Source organism: Mustela lutreola, chromosome 11 (assembly GCF_030435805.1).
Source record: "Mustela lutreola isolate mMusLut2 chromosome 11, mMusLut2.pri, whole genome shotgun sequence".
NCBI lineage: Eukaryota > Metazoa > Chordata > Mammalia > Carnivora > Mustelidae > Mustela > Mustela lutreola.
Genome location: NC_081300.1, coordinates 86,980,369 through 87,002,518, shown reverse-complemented (window position 1 = coordinate 87,002,518; position 22,150 = coordinate 86,980,369).

Genomic DNA, 22,150 nt, shown 5'->3' with positions numbered 1-22,150 from the left:
TTCCTCCATGGCTCCAGTGGGCATCTCTTCCTGAGGGGGAACTCAGAGAGGAAGGAACCCCTTTGGATGAGCCCCAGCCCCCACCACCACAGCCAGTCTCAAGGATAAGATTGATACTCCTCCTCTTCTTCCTCCACGCCCTCTTCAGGATTCCCCTTGGCCTCGCTCCCACCTCAGCTGGCTTTGATGTCTTGCCCAGTGATAGGATTCAGACTCTCATCTTCAGAGGTTAATATGCAGGAAGCTTATTAGAGAAAGTTCTTGGCATGAACACCCCATGGGTAGGGGGACGGCGGACAGGGCAGTGAGGGGAATGAAGGAAGCAAGATTAGACAGAGGGAGACCTTATGGTAGGGTCACACAGCAAGACTTCAGCTGATCCCATAGGGATGTGGGGCTGGAGGCAGGGCTCCATCTCATGATGCATGAGATCATGACCTGAGCCGAAACCAAGAGTCGGACAACTTAACTGACTGAGCCACCCAGGCGCCCTCCATTTTAACCTTTTTTTTTTTTTTTAAGATTTTATCTATTTATTTGACAGAGAGATCATCAGTAGGCAGAGAGGCAGAGAGAGAGAGAGAGAGAGAGAGAGGGAGTAGACTCCCTGATGAGCAGGGAGCCTGATACAGGACTCAATCCCAGGACCCTGAGATCATGACCTGAGCCGAAGGCAGAAGCTTAACCCACTGAGCCACCCAGGTGCCCCCATTTTAACCATTTTTAAGCATACAGTTCAATATCATTTGGTATAGGGTGCCTGGTTGGCTCAGTCAATTAAGTGTTTGCCTTCTGCTCAAGTCGTGATTCCAGGGTCCTGCATTCGGCTCCCTATTCTGTGGGGAACCTGCTTCTCCCTCTGCCTCTGTCTGTCTTTCATGAATGAATAAAATCTTTTTTTTAAAAGATTTTATTTATTTATTTGAGGAAGAGAAAGCATGAACAGGGGGAGAGGCAGAGGGAGAAGCAGACTCCCTGCTGAGCAGAGAGCTCTATGCGGGGCTGGACCCCAGAACCCTGAGATCATGACCTGAGCTGAAGGCAAGTGCTTAACCAACTGAGCCACCCTGGAACCCCTGAATAAAATCTTTTAAAAAAAAAATTGTACACCAGATTTCCAGAACTTTTTCGTCTTGCAAGATAAGCTCCATAGACACTCATTAAAAAACTCCTCCTTTTACCCTCTCCCCAGACCCTGGCAATCACCATTTGACTATCTTTCTCTGGGAATTTGACCACTCTAGTACCTCATATAAGTGGAATCATACAGTATTTGTCTTTTTGAGACTGTTTTCTTTCACTTAGCATAATGTCCTCAAGGTTCACCCATCTTGTAGGATATGTCAACACTTCCTTCATAAGGCTGGAATATACCACACTTTGTTTATTCATTCATCCAGCAATGGATATTTGGGTTGCTTCCACTTTTGGCCATTGTAAATCTTGCTGCTATGAGCATGAAGATACAAATATCTCTTTAGAACTCTGCTTTTAGAGCGCCTGGGTGACTCAATCAGTGAAGCTGCTGCCTTCAGCTCAAGACATGGTCCTGGGATCCTGGGATGGAGTCTAGCAAGGGGCTCTCTGCTCAGCAGGGAGCCTGCTTCTCCCTCTCCCTTTGCCTGCCACTCCTCCTGCTTGTGCTCTTTCTCTGTCAAATAAATTAATAAAATCTTTTTAAAAAATAAAAAAAGACTCTACTTTTAATTCTTTTGGACACAAAGCCAGATCTAAGATGTTTTTATCCAAGACAGATTTCTTTTTCATTAGCTTAGTTCCTTCTAAGCCCAGAAAGAGGCAAGAATGAACTACCTACTATATTCCTAGGGAGGCAAATTTTTTTTTTAATTTTTTATTTAGGAGGCAAATCTCTTAAGTCAGAATACTCTGGTAGGGTCAAGTTGATGGATATTAAACCTGGCTCGTGATTAACTATGAGCCAATACATGCCATGCAATAGTTTCTGCTTTTTCTACCAAAGGGAAAGAAACCATCTGTAAAGGAAATTTCCCACACGCTGCTTGAACTGCCTCACCTTTTGTTATCCTAGCTGCCAAGGTTAGTTAATCACAAACAGGACTTGGAGAAATCGTTTCTGGGATAAAAAAAAATTCAAGCAGTCAGGGGGCCAGCTCAGTACCATGCTGAGGCTCGTGAGGGTATCACTGTGATGATAAGGGGGAAAGAGGGGCTGCCGACAGGGGGAAGAGAGACACTGGAAGGGGGTGATAAATGGAGTTAGAAAAAACTTTGCTAAGAATATAATATGTCATTTTGTGGGCCCGGTTGCAGCCGACTAAGAAATACAGTTACCCCCGCTATCCAAAAGAGGAGCCAAATCGATATAAAGCAAAGAAGCAATTAGCATTTCATAAACGCAAAAACTCTCTTCAGATTTCTTTCAACTGAAATAGGTACCAATGTTAAGTCTTTCATAAAAGCAAAGTGGCATAAAGCAAACTTTCAGATAGCAGGAGAAACCTGTTTCTGAGATTTCAAACAACAGGAATGAAAAGTGCATTCCTTATGAATTTTTTAAAAAAAACAACAACTCGGGCTTCTCGTCTAGAACCTATAAATTTGGAAGAACATATCCACTTCAGGGTTTATTTCTTCTGTTCCTATTAAAGTTAAATTCAAACTGCATGACTCAAGCCAAGAGTTAAAAGTAGCAGCAGATGTCTTTTGAGCTTTTCTTCATCCCAGGTAGCCAGATGAAATGGGAAAGTGATAAAAGTAAACTTAAAATTCAGAATTCATTTTCTTAAGGAAATTCTCAACTTTGCAACTCACCCACACAGAGCTGTGTGCAAGTGGATAATTGATACTGAATATATTAATAGCGAAATCATAAGCATGCTTCCTAAAATAAGCAGAACGGTAGCACAGTGGTTGGGAAGCAGTCTTCAAAAATAAATAACAAAAAGAACTTTCTATAGACAACTCATTTTTTAAAAAGAATTATTTATTTAGGGGCACCTGGATGGCTCAGTGGGTTAAAGCCTCTGCTTTCAGCTCAGGTCATGATCCCAAGGTCCTTGAATGGAGCCCCGCATAGGGCTCTCTGCTCAGCAGGGAGCCTGCTTCCCTTCCTCTCTCTCTGCCTGCCTCTCTGCCTGTGATCTCTGTCCGTCAAATAAATAAATAATATCTTTTTTTAAAAAAAAATATTTATTTATTTGACGGACAAAGGGAATGCAAACAGGGAAAGGAAGAGAGAATCCTCGAGTAGACTCCCCACCAAGCCTGGAGCCTAACACAGGGCTTGATCCCAGGACCCCAAGATCATGACCTGAGGTGAAATCAAGAGTTGGACAGTCCAGGTGCCTGGGTGGTTCAGTCGTTAAGCGTCTGCCTCTGGCTCAGGTCATGATCCCAGGGTCTTGGGATTGAGCCCCACATCCAGCTCTCTGCTCAGCGGGAGCCTGCTTCCTCCTCTTATAGTGTTCCCTCTCTTGCTGTGTCTCTCTCTGTCAAATAAATAAAGTCTTTAAAAGAAAAAAAAAAAAGAGTAGGACAGTCAAAGAACTTTGCCACCCAGGTGTCCCTAGAGAACTCATTTTTAATGATCATTTTAAATAATATTAGATGACTATGCCAGACACTCCCAAGAATTTGTTCTGAAAAGATCAATCAACCTTAAATGTTACATTGTTAGGGTTCAATATTCAGTGGGATGTGAGGTAACAGAAGTTTATCCCCTTGGAACACTCATTTTTATAAGAACAGTTGTTTGTGATACAGTATCTGTTTTCAGTTTGGCACAACAATTCTATTATCTTAAATGACTTGCCTGATGTTCATTTCATTGAAAAAAAATGGCAAAAAAAATAAAAAAGAAAAACACCCAAAATAAAACAAACAAAATCCTCAGGCACCCCTGACTTTCTCCATAATTCTCCCTTTAATTGGTGGAAACATGGACAAATTTAAGATCTCCTTTCCTTTGTCCCCTTTGGCAAAAATGAGATAATCTATAATTTTCCAAAGAGGCTTCACTAGTAAACACAGGAAGTACCAAAAACAAGAAAAGAAAAAACCCAGTGGAAGAATACAGGTTTCCAAGTTTCTGATGCTATAAAAGCTTGCTAGCTTACTGAGACAGCTGGTTCTGATCTGACACCTTACTCAAACAATTTCCTCTTTAATTTCTCTGTTCTTCTCTGGCTCCTATATTTGCACCCACCCAGAGGAGGGTTCCACTCACTCAAAATTTCAAGGGAACAGTTAATGGAAGGTAACTAAGGTTAGTGACCTGAACTTGTGTGAACAATGAACTTTTCACTCCTCTTCTCCAGGTAGCTTCAACATAGAAAGGCTTCCTCAGCCCTAGGAAATGGTCTAGGGTTCATTTCTTTTCTTCTTCTCCTTCTCCTTCTCCTTCTCCTTCTTCTTCTTCTTCTTCTCCTTCTCCTCCTTCTCCTTCTCCTCCTTCTTCTCCTTCCTCCTCCTCTTCTTCTTCTTCTTCTTCTTCCTCCTCCTCCTCCTCCTCCTCCTCCTCCTCCTCCTCCTCCTCTTCTTCTTCTTCTTCTTCTTCTTCTTCTTCTTCTTCTTCTTCTTCTTCGATTTTGTTTATTTATTTGGGAGAGAGAGAGAGAAGGGTGCAGGTCAGAGAGAGAAGTGGGCTCTCCGCTGAGCAGGAAGCCAGGGACTCCAGGATCATGACCTGAGCCGAAGGCAGATGGTTAACTGACTGAGCCACCCAGGTGCCCCAGGGTTCATTTCTTAGACTAACAGTTTGCAGTTGTATCAAATTTGGAATACCTATTACACAAGGATCTAGTGAGCTGCCACAACCCAACTAAAGTCCTCGAGACTTCATCTTGGCTTTAAAGTCAAATAATTTCTGGATGGCTCAGTGGACTGGGCCTCTGCCTTCAGCTCGGGTAATAGTCTCGGGGTCCTGGGCTCAACCCCCGTATGGGGTTTTCTGCTCGGTGGGGGACCTGCTTCCCCCTCTCTCTCTGCCTGCCTCTCTGCCTACTTATGATCTCTCTCTGTCTCTATCAAATAAATAAATACAATCTTAAAAAAAAAGAAAATTCATTTCTATCATGGCTTTTGTAACTCTCTCTTCTTTTTTTTAAATATTTTATTTATTTATTTGAGAGAGAGACAGTGAGAGAGAGCATGAGCGAGGAGAAGGTCAGAGAGAGAAGCAGACTCCCTGTGGAGCTGGGAGCCCGATGCGGGACTCCATCCCGGGACTCCAGGATCATGACCCGAGATGAAAGCAGTCCCTTAACCAACTGAGCCACCCAGGTGCCCCTGTTGTAACTCTCTTTGATGTAATATTGTACCCTTCACTTTTTACTTTACTTCCTACATCTGAAACAAACCATCCTGATTTGTTTTCCAACATCTCTCAGGAGCCCAATTACCATAATAACCTAAGTGTTAAATTAAGGGCAAAAACTTTCAGAGGATGTTACTACATGTTGACATAAATGTCCAATATAGTGAATCAGCTTAGGTTAACACAGACTAATTTGTTTGTTTTTTTTTTAAAGATTTTATTTATTTATTTGACAGACAGAGATCACGAGTAGTCCGAGAGGCAGGCAGAGAGAGAGGAGGAAGCAGGCTCCTTGCTGAGCAGAGAGCCTGGTGCAGGGCTCGATCCCAGAACCCTGGGATCATGACATGAGCCAAAGGCAGAAGCTTTAACCACTGAGCTACCCAGGTGCCCCTAATTTCTGTTTTTATGGTTAACTATCATAGAGTGCTAAGGCAGAAGAGCCTTTAAAAAAACTCATTTGTGTATCATTCATTCATATTTGGATGTTCACCGTGGCTATACCCTCTGTAAACAAGCCATCCTATATAAACTACATCCTAGACCACCACTCCAATTTTTAATATAATTTTTTATTAATATATAATGTATTATTACCCCCAGGGATACAGGTCTGTGAATCGCCAGGCTTACACACTTCACAGCACTCACCATAGCACATACCTCCCCCAATGTCCATAACCCCACCACTCTCTCCCTACTCCCCTCCCCCCGGCAACCCTCAGTTTGTTTTCTGAGATAAAGAGTCCCTTATGGTTTGTCTCCCTCCTGCTCCCAACTTGTTTCATTTATTCTTTTCTACCCCCCAACCCCCCCCCCCACATTGCCTCTCAACTTCCTCATATCAGGGAGATCATATGATAATTGTCTTTCTCTGATTGACTTATTTCACTCAGCGTAATACCCTCTAGTTCCATCCACGTCATCACAAATGGCAAGATTTCATTTCTTTTGATGGTTGCATAATATTCCATTGTAGATAGATAGATAGATAGATAGATATACACACCATATCTTCTATATCCATTCATCTGTTGATGGACATCTGGGTTCGTTCCACAGTTTGGCTATTGTGGACATTGCTGCTATAAACATTCGGGTGCACATTCCCCTTCGGATCACTACATTTGTATCTTTAGGATAAGTAACAGTAGTGCTATTGCTGGATCATAGGGTAGCTCTATTGTAAACTTTTTGAGGAAACTCCATGCTGTTTTCCAGAGTGGTTGCACCAGCTTGCATTCCCACCAACAGTGTAGGAAGGTTCCCCTATCTCCTCATCCTCATCAGCATCTGTCATTTCCTGACTTGTTAATTTTAGCCATTCTGGCTGGTGTGAGGTGGTATCTCATTGTGGTTTTGATTTGTATTTCCCTGATGCTGCACCACTGTGGGGCGCATCGCCGGGCCGGCCGGAGACCCCCACTAGGGGCTGAGTGGGATGGCGAGTGTCGCGAACCCAGAACGCGCAGAGGAACGACACCGGGCTGGGGAGGTCTGTTGAAGCAGGATCTCGCTTTATTGAGCAGGGCAGCGGCTTATATGGGGTGAGGGAAGGGAAGTGAGGTCAGCAAAGTGGGGGCCAATGGGGATGTGCCGTGTGGGCGGGAGTTGAGAGAGACACGCCCTGCAGGGGGTGGAGGCTCGCGGGAGACGAAACTGATGGGAAACCGCAACCGCCACTTTGGCGCCTTTGTGGTCGGCCATGTGGGTTCCCGATCCGGAAGAGAAGGCCACCCGGCGCCATCTTAGCCTCTTGGGGCCCAACACACCACTCCAATTTTTTAAAGCAGTCCGGAGTCAGTAAACTCAGTGAATGATTCCAGAGTCAGGAAATTAGCATTTTCAGGAAGTTTTTTGATTCTAATTAAAATCTGTGGTGCAACTGGAGAGTAATCGATCATCACAGTGAAGGTTAATTTTGTCAACTGGACTGGGCTAAAAGATGCCCAGAGAGCTGGTAAAGCATTATTTCTGGGAGCATCTGGGAGGGTGTCTCTGAAAGAGATTAACACTTGAATCAGTAGACTGGTAAAGAAGATCGACGCCCTTACTAGTGCAGGTGCACTAGGGCCCCAACAAAACAGAAAAACAGAAGAGGGTTGTATTTGTTGTTGTTGTTGTTGTTGTTTTGTTTTGTTTTGTTTGCTTGACTTGGATCATCCATCTTTCTTGCCCTCAAATATTGGCGCTCCTGGTTCTCAGGCCTTTGAACTTGTACCGAACTAACACCAGCAGGCCCCAGTTCTCAGGCCTTTGGAGTCAAACTGAATTACATCAGCTCTCCTGGTTCCCAGCTTGCACATGGCAGATCCTGGGACTTGTCTGCCTCCATAATCAGATGAGCCAATTCCTGCAATAAATATCCTCTTATCTATGTATCTTATTGGTCCTGTTTTTCTGGAGAACCTGAAGACAACCACTTCCAGTAAAATAACACAGGGTATGTTATCTCCTGTCTCAGGTTAAAAAAGTCTATGCACTCACATTTTCTTTATGTTCTATTTACCGAGTGTTCAGTTATATTTCGTGATTCTCTGAACCATCTGCTGCTTTGGGCTTCATATATGGACTCATAAATAGAAAGTAGCAAAGTGGTTAGTGGCTAGTCTCTCTCCTCACTTCAGACCCCCTGGACCAAACCTAGTTTGCTCCAAAAGAAACAGCCCGTGTCTGTCCTAGGCTTGGATCACCTCTGGTTCATATTACTCTTCCGCCTCCGGCTCCAAACTACCTCCTTCTTATTATTCAGCAACTCACCTGCCCTTGAAACTCCTGGGTTAGCCCAAGTATTTCCCTAGCATCCTGCAAATCTCATGAAATGCCTTCAGTTCACATGAGAGGAGACGTTCTCTTCTGTAATGACCCAGGATTCTTTAAAGAGGCGATGGAGAGGAAACAGTGCACCTGAAAGGTGACATCAAACAGGCCTCAGATGATCCCCAAAGGGTTCCCGCCCCCCCCCCCCCATAGGCCAATCTTAGTTAAATTCTACAAATTGAGAGCATTATTTAGGATGTTGGCAGTAAGTTTCCTGGGAAGGCTAAAACACACACATGCATTATTATCAGTCATGACTTCATTGACATCAATAAATTTCTCATATTGGTCACAGTATCCCTGCCAGGCCATAGGAACTTGCAAGGTGGTTATGTGAAGGCCAGCGCTCGGGGTGCCGCCTGTGGGGGTGCTGGCTTCGTCTTGCCTTGGCAGAAAATCCTGCAGGTGTGAGGTGCTTGGAGGCAGAGGGATGGGCACCAAAAAAAGAGGTTAAAAATAAGGCAACCAAGATAAATCTTTCACAACTTCGCCTGCACTTTGAGAATAAGAATTATGCAGATTCCAACAGAAAAGAAGATGTGCTCTGCAAGGTCAGACTTTCTCTATCAAGAAATTTCATAAGGTAAGAATGTCTTGGAGAATTCCCCATTAATAACAAGATTCAACTGTTACTCTGTATCCATTAAGTACAAGACACTGTTCTGAACACTGTGTATGAAGTTACTTATTTAATCATTACAGCCACTCTATATGGTGGGCGCTATTTTAATCTCCACCATCAGAGAAGGAACCTGAAGCTCAGCGACGTCTATGGCTTGGTCCTGGTCTATGATCTAAGAGGACTAAAAAGCTAAAAGGCTTGATTTTGCCAGTACGTCAAGAATGGGTCTATATTTTTGAACTGAACTCATATTTATTAGAGCTTACAAAGCCCAAGTTTCAAGACTGGGATGCAAAATTATTAATTTATCATGAGAAACGTAAACTCTTTAAGAATCACAATGCTGGGATTGGCATGACTAAAGCATCCCCCCGCCCCTTCCTAGGCAGAGAAGCCAAATTGCAATCACAACACAGCTTAAAGGGGCACCTGGCTGCCTCGGTCAATAAAGCATGTGCTCTTGATCTTGGGGTTGTGAGTTCCAGTCCCACATTGGGTGTAGAGATTACTTCACACATGCACGCGCATACACACACACACACACACACACACACAGCTAAAGGGACATATCATGAGAACAGAGGGAATTAGATCAATGAGCTAAAAAAGTGTCCCTCAGCTTAGGTTTTTTTGTTTTGTTTTGTTTTGTTTTTAGATATACTCTGCCCTTCCTGGGATGACTCTGTAGTACTAGAAGTCCATTGCTGAGCCATATTTTAATAGGACTCCTGAAATTTATCCCTGTGATGGTCCTTTTTCTATGCTTTCAAATAAATCAACTTCTCTTCTGATAGACAATGCTCTTAAAAATTGTGTTGAACCCCTGAATTCAAGCATGGCTCTGGCTGAGGAGTGACTGTGTCTCTCTATTCTGAGACGTCATTTAGGTTTCTAGATCTCTGTTGTACCATCAAACTAGTCATATTTGTAAACTTCACAGAGCCTGGCACAGTTGTTGTTCAAGGTGAGTCCTCAGGAATGTTTGTTGAAAGAATGAGAGAGAAGGAAGGAAAGAATAAATGCACCTTGATGTAGATGATTTAAAAATAGCTCTCCCATCACTATGGAAAACAGTATGGTACTTCCTCAAAACATTAAAAATAGAATTACCATATGATCTGGCAATTCCTCTCCTCGGTATGTACTCAAAAGAATCGAAAGCAGTTAAAAAGGGCTCAGAGATATTTGTACATTCGTGTTCCTAACAGTGTTACTCCCAATAGCCAAAAGGCAGAAGCAACCCAAGTGTCCATCAGCCGAAGAATGGAAAAAGAAAACAGGCCCTGTACATGCAATGGAAGCTTATTCGGTCTTAAAAGGGAAGGGGATTCCAGTAGATCCACAACATGGATGAATCTTGAGGACAATATGCTGAGTGAAAGAAGCTAGTCACAAAGGGACAAAAACTGTATGATTCCCCTTGTGTGAGGTACGTAGAGTAAGTCCGATTTGTACAGACAGGAAGTACAACAGCGGTGGCCAGGGGCAGGCCAGAGAAGGGAACAGGGAGTTTGTGTTTAATGGGAACAGAGTTTTAGTTTTGTAAGACAAAAAGAGTTCTACAGCTGGAGAGTGGAGAAGGAGGCTTAACAGTATAAAGGTACTTAATGCCACTGAAGGGAATACCTTAAAATGGTTAAAATGGCAAAATTTATGTTATGGGTATTTGACCACAACTGAAATGAAAACAAAACAAAACAAACAAACAAACAAACAAAAAACAACAGGGATGCCTGAGTCGGTTGAGCACCTGACTCTTGATTTTAGCTCAGATCATTATTTCAGGGTTCGTGAGATCGAGACCCATGTCACACGGGGCTCTGCGCTCACAGGGGAGTCTCCTTGAGAGTCTCTCTCTGCCTCTCCCTGCCTTCAAATAAATAAATAAATCTTTAAAAAGAACATACACACCCAAAAACCAACCAAACAAAAACCTGTTCCATGGGACACCTGGGTGGCTCAGTTGGTTAAGTCGCTGCCTTCAGCTCAGGTCGTGATCCCAGGGTCCTGGAATCGAGTCCCACATCGGGCTCCTTGCTCAGCAGGGCCTGCTTCTCTCACTGCCTCTGCCTGCTTGTGTGTACCTTCACTCTCTGACAAATAGATAAATAAAATCTTAAAAAACAAAACAAAACAAAAAACTCGTTCCATGCTGACTTGTGGCTTGTGTTGTTAAACCTGAGCTCTGTTTCCACAAAACCAATGTATCAACTCCTCTATTTGTCCTCATTTAGGGCCATGGCTTGTCCTGTTAGATTTCATTCTGTTTAAGACTCCCTGTTCTAGGGGCGCTGGGTGTCTCAGTCAGTTGAGCAGTTGCCTTCAGCTCAGGTCATGATCCCAGGGTTCTGGAATTGAGCCCCATATCAGGCTCCCTGCTGAGCAGGGAGCAGGGAGCCTGCTTCTCCCTCTCTCTGTTGCTCCCACTGGTTGTGCTCTCTCCTTCTCTCTCTCTCTCCCCAGGTCAAATAAATAAATAAAATAATAAAAGAAAAAGACTCCCTAGTCTACGATGTCACTCTCAGCTACACCACGTAGTTGTGCAACATAGTACAGAACATTTCAAGTAAAACTATACCATATACCATATTGTCCCTACTTGCCAATTAAAAGGATAGCTTTCAATCAAGAAAATGAATACATTATTCATGGTTGATATACAAAGCAATTTGATAGTGGATTGACAACTACTTTCGCCATCTTAACATACTTGGTGTTTTTTTTGTTTTGTTTTGTTTTGTTTTTAGATCTGCAAGGAACAATCTACCAGCTGAGTGCTGTTGAACAAAATCATTATAGGATTAGCAGTTTTCTGACCCACTTACTAAAAAAAGCTGAATCACTCAGTTGAGACCCCAGGGAAATGCAGATTTATACCTTTGACGTATTGCTTGGGTTTTTTTCTTCAAGTAAATTAAATTCTGTACCCAGTTTTCAAAGTCCTTGCCATCTTTTCTTTTAATTGGGTAATATCATATGTCTTCTTGAATATAAGTCTTTGTGGACTCTTGATTTATAAATTTATACATTTATGTATAAATTTATACATTTATAAATGTATAATAGAACACACATAGAGCTTTCTTTTAGGCAATTATTTTCTAAACCCATCAGGAAGGACTGCTTTTCTTCCTAATCCTTTCCTTTATTAGATCGGGTGTGGGTGGGTGGAGTGGGCTGTCAGGAAGAGAAGCCCCATGTGCTTTACTGCAGATGGGACTCTGGGAAGATTCAGAAAGTGGTCACTCTGCCCATGGCCAAACAGGCCCAGTTAAGGAGAGGAACTTGCATTCCCAAGGCAAGGAGCCATGGTTACCTCTCTATTTCCCACAAGTAGGTCTCCACCAATGGCTATCCAAACACAGAGGAGAACTTTTCTCCTCCTGTCAAATATTCTAGCCCTTCTCCATCAATGTAACTTCCTTCAAGAAGCTTCCTTCCAGATGAAAAAACTCTTCATTTGCTAGCCCACTGATACAATTCCAGACCCAATATCTCATCAACAACTCACTCTTATAATTGCTATATTTATACTGATTACATACTTGTCTTATTTCTCTGTCTAGGCCAGATGTCCTTGGCCATCGCCAAATCAAAGGAACTAATTCTGTAATTCTCTCTCTTTTTCTGGCTTTCCTTGTTTCTGGCAATAGCACCATCATTCTGTTGCCCAGGTTAGTATCCTCAGAGGCATCTCTGTATCCTCCTTCTTCCTCACTTGTACTTCCAGAGAGCCAATCCGTCTCCAAATCCTAGCAATTCTTTCTTGACAACCTCTCTGATATCTTTTTTTCATTTCCACTGTTATCTTCCACCTAGACTGTTCCAGCGGCAGCCCAGCTGGTCTTCTGGATTCCCAACCTCCAGCTTGAGTTCATCCTGAACTACAGCTTTATTCAGACCACTTTCCAGTTTTAAAATCTCTAATGGCCCCCTATTGTCCTTGATTTAACATTCAACACTAGATAGATGGAAAGATCACAAGTTTTTGAAGCAACTCTCAATGCCATCCTTGACCGGTTGCAAGATTTGGGGTAAAACCCTCACCCTCTCAAAAGCTCAGCTTCCTCATCTGTAGTATATGGGTAAAAATAACCATCTGTAAGGGTTGTTGTAAGGTTAAGCAAGATAATGTAAGCCAATCCTTTGGCCACCCAGAGTTGGCACTCGATAAATGGCATCTTTCCTTCTTCCTCAAGCCAGTGCCAACCTACCCTTTTTACAACTTATTCTTCCCCTCCTTTGATGTTCTATCCTCCATGTCATTGAAGAAGCTATCCCCTCTACTTGCTGTGCCTTCAATATTTGTCCCTGGAATCTTCTATGCCCTTTTAAGAGTCAATCTCATGAACCATTCCTTGATCAGTTTTGTCAAATATTGTCAAAAGCATGCCAAGGGGAGGTGAGAGCTTGCTGCCATTTAACACTGTTTCGAATTGCCAGCTCAGGGCGCCTAGGTGGCTCAGTTAAGTGACTGCCTTCAGTTCAGGTCATGATCCCAGGGTCCTGGGATTGAGGCCCACCTTAGGGTCCCTGCTTGGCAGGAAGCCTGCTTCTCCCTCTCCCACTCCCCCTGCTTGTGTTCCCTCTCTCTCTGTGTCTCTCTCTGTCAAATAAATAAAATCTTAAAAAAAAAAAAAAAAAGAATTGCCAGCTCATAGTGGTAACAAAAGGCCCACTGACTTTTAGTTTCATGCCAGTGTTATCTAGCCATCTCTTCCTTCTCTGAATTCCAAGAAATATATAGTATAACTTATAAGGTGTTCCATATACTGTTTACTATAACTCAACACTACTTACAGTTGAACCTTGAAAAACACAGGGGTTAGGAATGCCAAACCCCAGGGCAGGAAAAAAATCTGTGTATAGCTTCTGACTCTCCCAAACTTAACTAATAGCTTTCCACTGAGCAGAAGCCTTACCAATAGCATAGTTAATTAATACATATTCTGTATGTTATATGTATTATAAACTGTATCTTTTTTAAAGATTGTATTTATTTTGAGACAGAATGCACGGCATGTGGGGGAAGGGGTGGAGAGAGAGAGGGAGAGAATCCCAAGTAGACTCCATGTTGAACACAGAGCCCATTGCAGGGCTTGATCCCATGACCTCGAGAGAGATCATGACCTGAGCCAAAACCAGGAGCCCGACGTTTCACAGATTAAGCCACTCAGATGCCCCTAGACTGTATTCTTACAATAAAGTAAGCTAGAGAAGAAAAGAGTTATTAAATAAATCATAAGAAAATACATTTATAGTACTGTACTGTAGTTCTCCAAAACAGTCCATATGTAGGTGGACCCACTCAAATCAACTCATGTTGTTGACGCATCAACTGCATAATTATATTTACTTTTTTTTTTTTTTTAAGATTTATTTGTTTGAGAGAGAGAGTGAGCAGGGGGAGGACAAAGGAAGAGGGAGAGAGAGAGAAAGAGAGAATCTCAAGCAGACTCCCAGCTGAACATAGAGCCCACCGCAGGGTTTAACCTCAGAACCCTGAGGTCACGACCTGAGCCCTCATCAAGAGTCCGGTGCTTCTCCACCTGAGCCACCCAGGTGCCCTTACAGTTAATTCTGTTCATGTTTTCTATCCTTTATTAAACTATAAACTTTTGAGTCAAGTATCACAGCATATATGCCTCTGTTGTCCATATATAATAACCAAACACTGCAGAACAATGAATGTTTTAAGTAAACGAAGAGCTTAATACAAACTATACTGTGTTTATATGGAATAAATCTGGCATTCTGAGATCAAGATTCTTTTTTAACATCTTATTGAATGAGCACTGACTATATACAGGTAATGTCTTAGTGCTTTACATGCATTCTTCATTCATTATAAAAATTTATCCAGTACCTATTAAATGCTAGGCACTGAGCTAGGTTTTAAGAACACATTAGGGGACAAAGTAACATATTTACACAATGGCTGGTGGTCACAGAGGTTAACTAAATTTCACAGGATTATTCAGCTAGCAACTGGGGGAGACTCAATTTGAAACTGGGTCCTTCCCTAGAGGTCATATTCTTAACCACTATATATAATGTATTTCCTCTGGTGTAAACTGCAGACAAACCCGAGTGTTTGGATCCCAGCCTGACCACACTCTCCTACACAGGCAATGATGGAATCCTCTCTGAGGGTAGGGATTATGTTTTCATAAATCCTAAGGTCTTATTTTAATTCCAAATCTGTAACAACTTTTGATGGTTATTCAGTAAATAATTAACTGGCCAACTGCCTTGATAATTACACAATCCATTGAATTTTCCTATAATTTGTTAATTTTATTATTTTTTGGCAATTTTATTATTATTACTTTTTAGATGTATTTTATTTGAGAGAGAGAGAGCACGCATGGGTGGGAGGGGCAGAGGGAGAGGGAGAGAGAATTTCATGCAAACTCCATGCCGATCACAGAGCTCAACACAGGACTTGATTTCACAACCCCAAGATGATGACCTAAGCCAAAACCAAGTCGGGTGCTTAACCAAATGCACCACCCAGGCACCCTTATAATTTGTGAATTAAAAAAAAATTAATCCACCCATAGAAATATTTAATCATCAATAAACATTATTTCTTCCAGTCCCTGTCAATTATAAATTATATTAACTGGTGTGTTTTTCCAGCTATCTTCCAAGAACACGTAACATGTCTATATATCTCACACCTGCATATACACTCCAGACACAAACATAGCTACATTCTGTAGGACATGCAGTGAAAACTTGGCTCTTCAGAAAATGACCATTTCTCTGATATCAAGAAGACCTCAAAGGGTCCACAATAGATTTTACTAAAAGCAAGAAGGACAGTAGCAGCAATGATAACACAAAATATAAAAAATAGATTAAAGTTATCTTATCTACCTACCAGAAGTCTTCAGTTGGCCTGGCACCTGGATGATATATTATTTCTATAGTCGGTTTCCTCTAAATGGACAAAGAAAAATAAAGGGGGAAAATGGGAGAAATTCACTCAAGACATTGTTAGTATGAGCAGTATCAACAGATATAAATAACTTGCCTGCCAAACAGATTAAACCAGAACGTGATGCAGAAGTAACAAGACATAACAAATGTTTGCCAAATTCTGAAATGAAATAAAAGTAGGAAAGGCCTAAAAATAGCTTCAGATGAATGATATATATGCAGCAAAAACGCATCAGCAGTATGTTTAGGGCCAAGATTGCTGAAAAGAAGCAGGGAAACGTGAACATCAGGAAAATTAAATCACAAAACCTTCTTGGTGTGGGCTTTGGAAGGACCAAAAATAGCTAACTCTCCAACATAAAACAGTCATTTTCTGATGAGTTTGGACAATGAGGACAGCCAGCCACATCATTAGAAGAGGGTGGGGAGAATAGGGAGCAAGTCAGCTCAAAACAGAAGAGGTTTTGTTGTTACTTAATGTATTTATTTGCTTAAGTGGTATGGTTCCATGATGGGCTGATTCCCCGCTGGGAATTCCTAAATAAGCCCCAAATACCCTTGGGCTCACATCATAGCCCTTCTTGTGCATGGCCATTTATATCTCTTCTAGACAAATAACATGGCCAAATTTAGAAGTTTGTTTTATTTAATTAATTAATTTATTTTTTTAAGTAGGCTCCATGCCCAGTGTGGAGCCCAATGCAGGGCTTGAACTCATGACCCTGAGGTCAACACCTGAGCAGATCAAGAGTCAGCTGCTTACCCAACTAAGCTGCTTACCGCAAGAAGCTTGTTGTTTTAGAACAGTTTCTCAACCTCTGCACTATTGACATTTAGGGACAAATAATTCTTGTTGTGGGGCTATCCCGTACATTGTAGAATATTTAGCAGCATATCTGGACTCTACCCACTAGATGCCAAGAAGCAATCCCCATTCCTAGCTGTGACCACCAAAAATATCTCCAGATAGTGTCCAATGCTCCCAGGGGGCAAAATCACCCTCAGTTGAGAACCACTGGTTTAGAGGATGAGGAGATGGTGATCCAGACCACCTTTAGTAACATACAGATGAGGAAACCAAAGCCCAAGCATGTCAAATGCCTTGCTCAAATGTACTTAGCTTAGCTGGTCAGTGGCAGATCTCAGCCAGGAACCCCAGATTATCACTTTCAATAAGTCTACTATATCCTAATTCTACGTCACTATGATCTTGCCATTTCCATTGTTATCTATATTATAATTTTTAAAATTTGAACTGGCTCTTTTTTTTTTTTTAGCTTAATGCATTTATTTTATTTTTTAAAAAATATTTTGGTCATGGGGCACCTGGGTGGTTCGGTGGGTTAAAGCCTCTGCCTTCTGCTCAGGTCATGATCCCAGGGTCCTGGAATGGAGCCCCACATCGGGCTCTCTGCTCAGCAGGGAGCCTGCTTCCTCCTCTCTCTCTGCCTGCCTCTCTGCCTACTTGTGATCTCTGTCAAATAAATAAATAAAAACTTTAAAAAATATATTTTGGGCATCTGGGTGACATCTGGGATCCAGGCCTGTGTCAGGCCCCCTACTCAGCAGGGAGCCTGCTTCTCTCTCTGCCTCCTTCTGCTGTCTCTTTCTCTGACAAATAAAATCTAAAAAAAAAAAAAAAAATCTTTTTGTCTTTATAACAACCTTATTAGGTAAGAACAATTATCATCATTTTGTAAATGAGGATACTGAGGCATCTAGGTCCCAGATCAATCACCCAACTCATGAATGGTGGAACTGGGATTCCAGTCCAAGAAGTGTGGTTCAGGAGTCCATGCTCTTCATTGGTAAGGGGAAAGACTGGAGATGCTCGATGAGAAGGGAGGTGATGAGAAGGGGATGAGTCTGGGGCTTAAAACAACAGTAGTGAGGAAATAATGGGCAGAGATAAAAAGGCAGGGGACCTCCCAAATCCTTGGGAGAGGGGAACTCTCACCTGAAAAAGTGAGCAGGAATAGTGGTGGGAGGGGACAGAAGCTGAGAACGTCAGAGCAGGGGCAGGATGAGACTTCAGATGAGTAGAGTACCAGGTGCCCAGAGAAACCAGCTGCTTGGCAGGATGGGGAAATGGGGAGGCTGGAAGTGGAAATTCAGGCAGAATGTTAGTCTGGGGAAAAGGTGAAAGGAAGCGTGGGATGGAGATCCAGGTCCAGGAGAGGACCCTTGCAGGGGTAAGAGGAAAGATGTGAGGGGACTGTCAAGGTGAGATCCTATTGGTGAAGGGGGTTGCTGGGGGCTCGGAAGGGCCCCACCTGGGCAAGGTGGGGCACCGCAGTGGGGACTGGAGAAAACACACTCCCACACCAGGAAAGGCTGATGCTGGTGAATGCCAGCCATGGAAGTTAATGTTTTACCCCTAAAAATCAAGTTGAGAATCACTAGGGGCGTACATACCACATTTTGCAAAATGTTGAACCAATTCATCTCCAAAAAATATAAAAAGCTTTTGGGTAACATTTGAGGAATTTTTGAGACTTTTATGTTCCCACGACTAGTTCATAAATAAAATATACAACTTAAAAAGCGCACACACTCTTGTAATTGCTGAATGAAAATACCAAGCACAGAACTGCTTTATCACATGTTTTTGCCAGTTCCTTGTGCTTCTTCAACACTTGACTTTTCAAAAACAAATTTTCCGGGAAATGTTTTGTCTTTTACACTTTCCAGTTTTTTGTTTTGTTTTGTTTTGTTTTGTTTTGTTGCAGATCAAGATGTTAATAAAAATAAACAACTTGGGGGAAATTCAATGAGTGTTGTCATATTTGGACATATCAGGATCTCTAAAGAAAGACAGTTCCATGGTTTTCCCTTAGTGATGTATTAGGCAGAAATCCATCCATGGTATGTTAAGAAGGATTGTACCCAAGTTCAACCAGAATACGGAGATACTAAGAGTAATGTTAATGCAGATATATTTAAAGAAGTATATAAGTGATAAAAATGTAAAGTGAGGCCACCTGGGTGGCTCAGTTGGTTAACCATCTGCCTCTGGCTCAAGTTATAGTCCCAGGGTCCTGGGATTGAGCCCCGCACTGGGCTCCCTACTCAGCAGGGAGCCTGCATCTTCTCTCCCACTCTGCCTGCTTGTGTTCCCTCTCTCGCTGTCTGTCAAATAAATTAATAAAGTCTTAAAAAAAAAAGTGAAGTGAGGCATAGTTATTAAGCACTTTAAAGTCAGCACAGGCCTAAACCACCAGCATCACAGTACCCTGTAGTAATATATATTGGTGTTCCATACTAGCATGGAGTTATGAGGATTAAATCAGATGTCATAGAAAGGATGTCAGGAATGCAATGCTGAATATATTTTGGATATTATCATATCTAGTATGACACAGAATAAACTAAACAATTAGCTTCTGAGAAGCCTGAGGGTTTTCATAAGTTTGCTTTGATGGGTTTTGAGTCCTGGCTCTAATTTCCATGTAGGCAAGGTACTTGTTCATTCTTCTAGGTCAAGACTGACCTGAGGGTTTTGAATGGTTCTAAACCAACACAGCATGTGATTCCCTAACTCCAGAAAGTCCCAAAGACCCTTTCAGGGAATCTATAAAATAAATATTTTTTTTTTAAAGATCTGATTTATCTATTTGATATAGAGAGATCACAAGTAGGCAGAGAGGCAGGCAGAGGGAGTGGGGTGGGAAGCAGTCTCCCCGGGGAGCAGAGAGCCGATGGGAGACTCGATCCCAGGATCCCAGGACCCTGGGATCACGAACCGAGCCGAAGGTAGAGGCTCAACCCACTGAGCCACCCAGGTGCCCCAATAAACACTCTTTTCATAATAGTTGAAATGCTAGTAACTCTCACTTTATTCATTAATAGCAAAACTAATTTCTTAATAATACCAATCATCTAATCAGTAACTATTTTCATTTTTCACTGCATTAACATTGGCCCTTGGTGGTGTGAAAACACTGGTGGATAACACTACTGATACATTAGCATGAATCAAGACAGTGGTACCAGCGTTCACTGTTTCTTTTCACTACACGTGCTCGGGGCGGGTGGCGGGGGTCGGGCAGAGCTAGTCTTACATTTATTAAATACTGACCCCTTGAGTATAACTCTTTTCAGTATATGTGCTACCAAAGCAAGTACATACATATTTTTATAATGGTCCATGTGATAAAATGGGCAGTACCCATGAAGCACTCTGCTGTATGCCCAAGTATAGTGGTCACCTTGAGATGAAGCATGATTTGAGTTGTGAGCTGAACTAGTCCTATTGGTCATGAAATTTCTTTCTTACTTGAATGAACGAACAAATGAATGGCAAACTATGGCATTCAGATTTGGGTATCTAGCAGAGAGTTTCTCAAAAATTAATGAAGCAAGCCTGTTATTTCAAGGAAAATAATTGACAGTATTGTACCAATGATAATATTAGAGATTTTCAGTGGAAATTAGAATTCAAAAAAACTCTTAGCCACTCACTGAGCATGAAAGCTTGCCAATACTTGAAGACTTTTCTGATGAGATCAGTGATGATGTTAGTAACTGTGATTTTTTAAATATACTATAATGACATGTCACAATATTTGAAAGATTTATAGAGCTTAGTGAACTGATATTTTCCAAATGACCAATATGTGCTGTTACAGAATCAGTCATATGTGGCTAAAAGATACATTCAAAATGAAATATAGATTAATGCATTTGCTTGATAATGTTTTAGATTCCACATGGCAACTAACCTTTAAGAAGCTACCACTTGCCAAGTTTTAATGTAATATCAAAGAGAAATATTCACAACGATCTGTAAAGGCTATTAAAATATTCCTTCTTTACCCAACTACATCTTTGTGAGACCAGATTTCCTTTTTAATATTCCTTTAAAAAAAAAAAAAAAAAAGATTTTCCTCAGTATCCTGGGATCATGACCTGAGCTGAAGGCAGATGTTTAAACGGCTGAGCCTCCCAGTTGCCCCAACTTTGTATATTTCAATCTGAATAAAATATCACTACATCAAAAAGAAAAGCAGATATAAAAATCCAATTTTCTATTACTAAGCCAAACATTAAAGACATTTGTAAAAATGAAAAATACCGGCACTCTTCTCACTCATTTTTTATTTGGGAATATATTTTTTCATAAAAATACACTATGTTAACATGTAACAGATGTATTCTAAGTATCTTTATTTATTTATTTAAAGTAGGCTCCATGCCCAGAGTGGAGCCCAATGTGGGGCTTGAACTCACAACCAAGACCTGAGTGGAGATCAAGAGCCAGATGCTTAACCTACTGAGCCACCCAGGTGCCCCATGAATTAATGTTTTAAATGTTCTAATTTTTACTATTTAAGTAAATATAAATATCTAAACCTACAAAAAGGTTTTTGAGATCCTCAGTAATTTTTAAGAGTATAAGGAGGTTGTGAGATCAAAAACAGTCCACGATTCTGAATAGTTCTCTAAATTTGAGCTGGTTTCCTTTGCCCTAAGAAACATCGGGCTTAGGGCAAATCTATAATAAAAAATTATCACCTCTTAGTCTGTTTCAGTGGGGGAACATTGTTTAGAAGGATCGTCAGGAGCTAGAGTTAACTGTAGTTCTTTCTCACAATAACAAGTAAGTCTAATTGAGGAGAGCCACTGAGCTCAAGAAAGGCAAGTCAAATACCTTTCAGGAAAGATAGGCTGCCAAGTCTGCATCAAGGAGAGACAAAGCTCTGACCCCCTCTTTTTTGTACACCTATATGCCTATATACTATTACTATTTGTGTAGATATGAAACTTATGTGCTCCATTAAAGGCACTGGAAAGATTTTTTCCCCCTCTAAAACTCTTTTTGATTAGGAATCCCTTTTGCTCTTCATATTTGTTTCTCTATAAAATAGATTAGGAAGAAATTTGTCCTTTTGTGACCAAAAAAGACCAAAGGGAGTTGCAGTCGGATCTCACCCTGGGTCCGCAATTTCTAGTCAAGAGGCATAATAAAAAGTGTTAGAACATCCACTGCTGTTGGAACAGTACCATGGTCGACTTCCTAAATTTAGCTTTACAATTTATGAGGGAATCCTTCAATTGTCTGCCTCCTCTCCAATCAACAAACAAACAAAACCAGACCTGAGGTTCAGTCTCATGTTTACACCAGAATATTGACAGGCTCTGAATTTAATAAAGAAAACAAACAAACAAACAAACAAACAAATAGGAGAAGCCAGTTGACCCATTTCAGTCTCTTGGTGTCTGGAAATTTCCACCTCGCTGTGATGAAAAGAATCAAGTTATGATCTAACTCAAGAATGGGTTGTTATTCAAGAGGAAAAGAAAAGAATAGGGTCCAATTCTAGCTTCAGATGGGATTGTTTCTGAAAATAGGAGACCGAGCATCACCAGTGAGGTCAGAGCAAGAACTGCCTGGAGTCTCCCAGTAGACTTTTCAGTTCTTGTTTTGATCATTGCCGGAAGCTTCCTGATAACACCTTCTATATCCA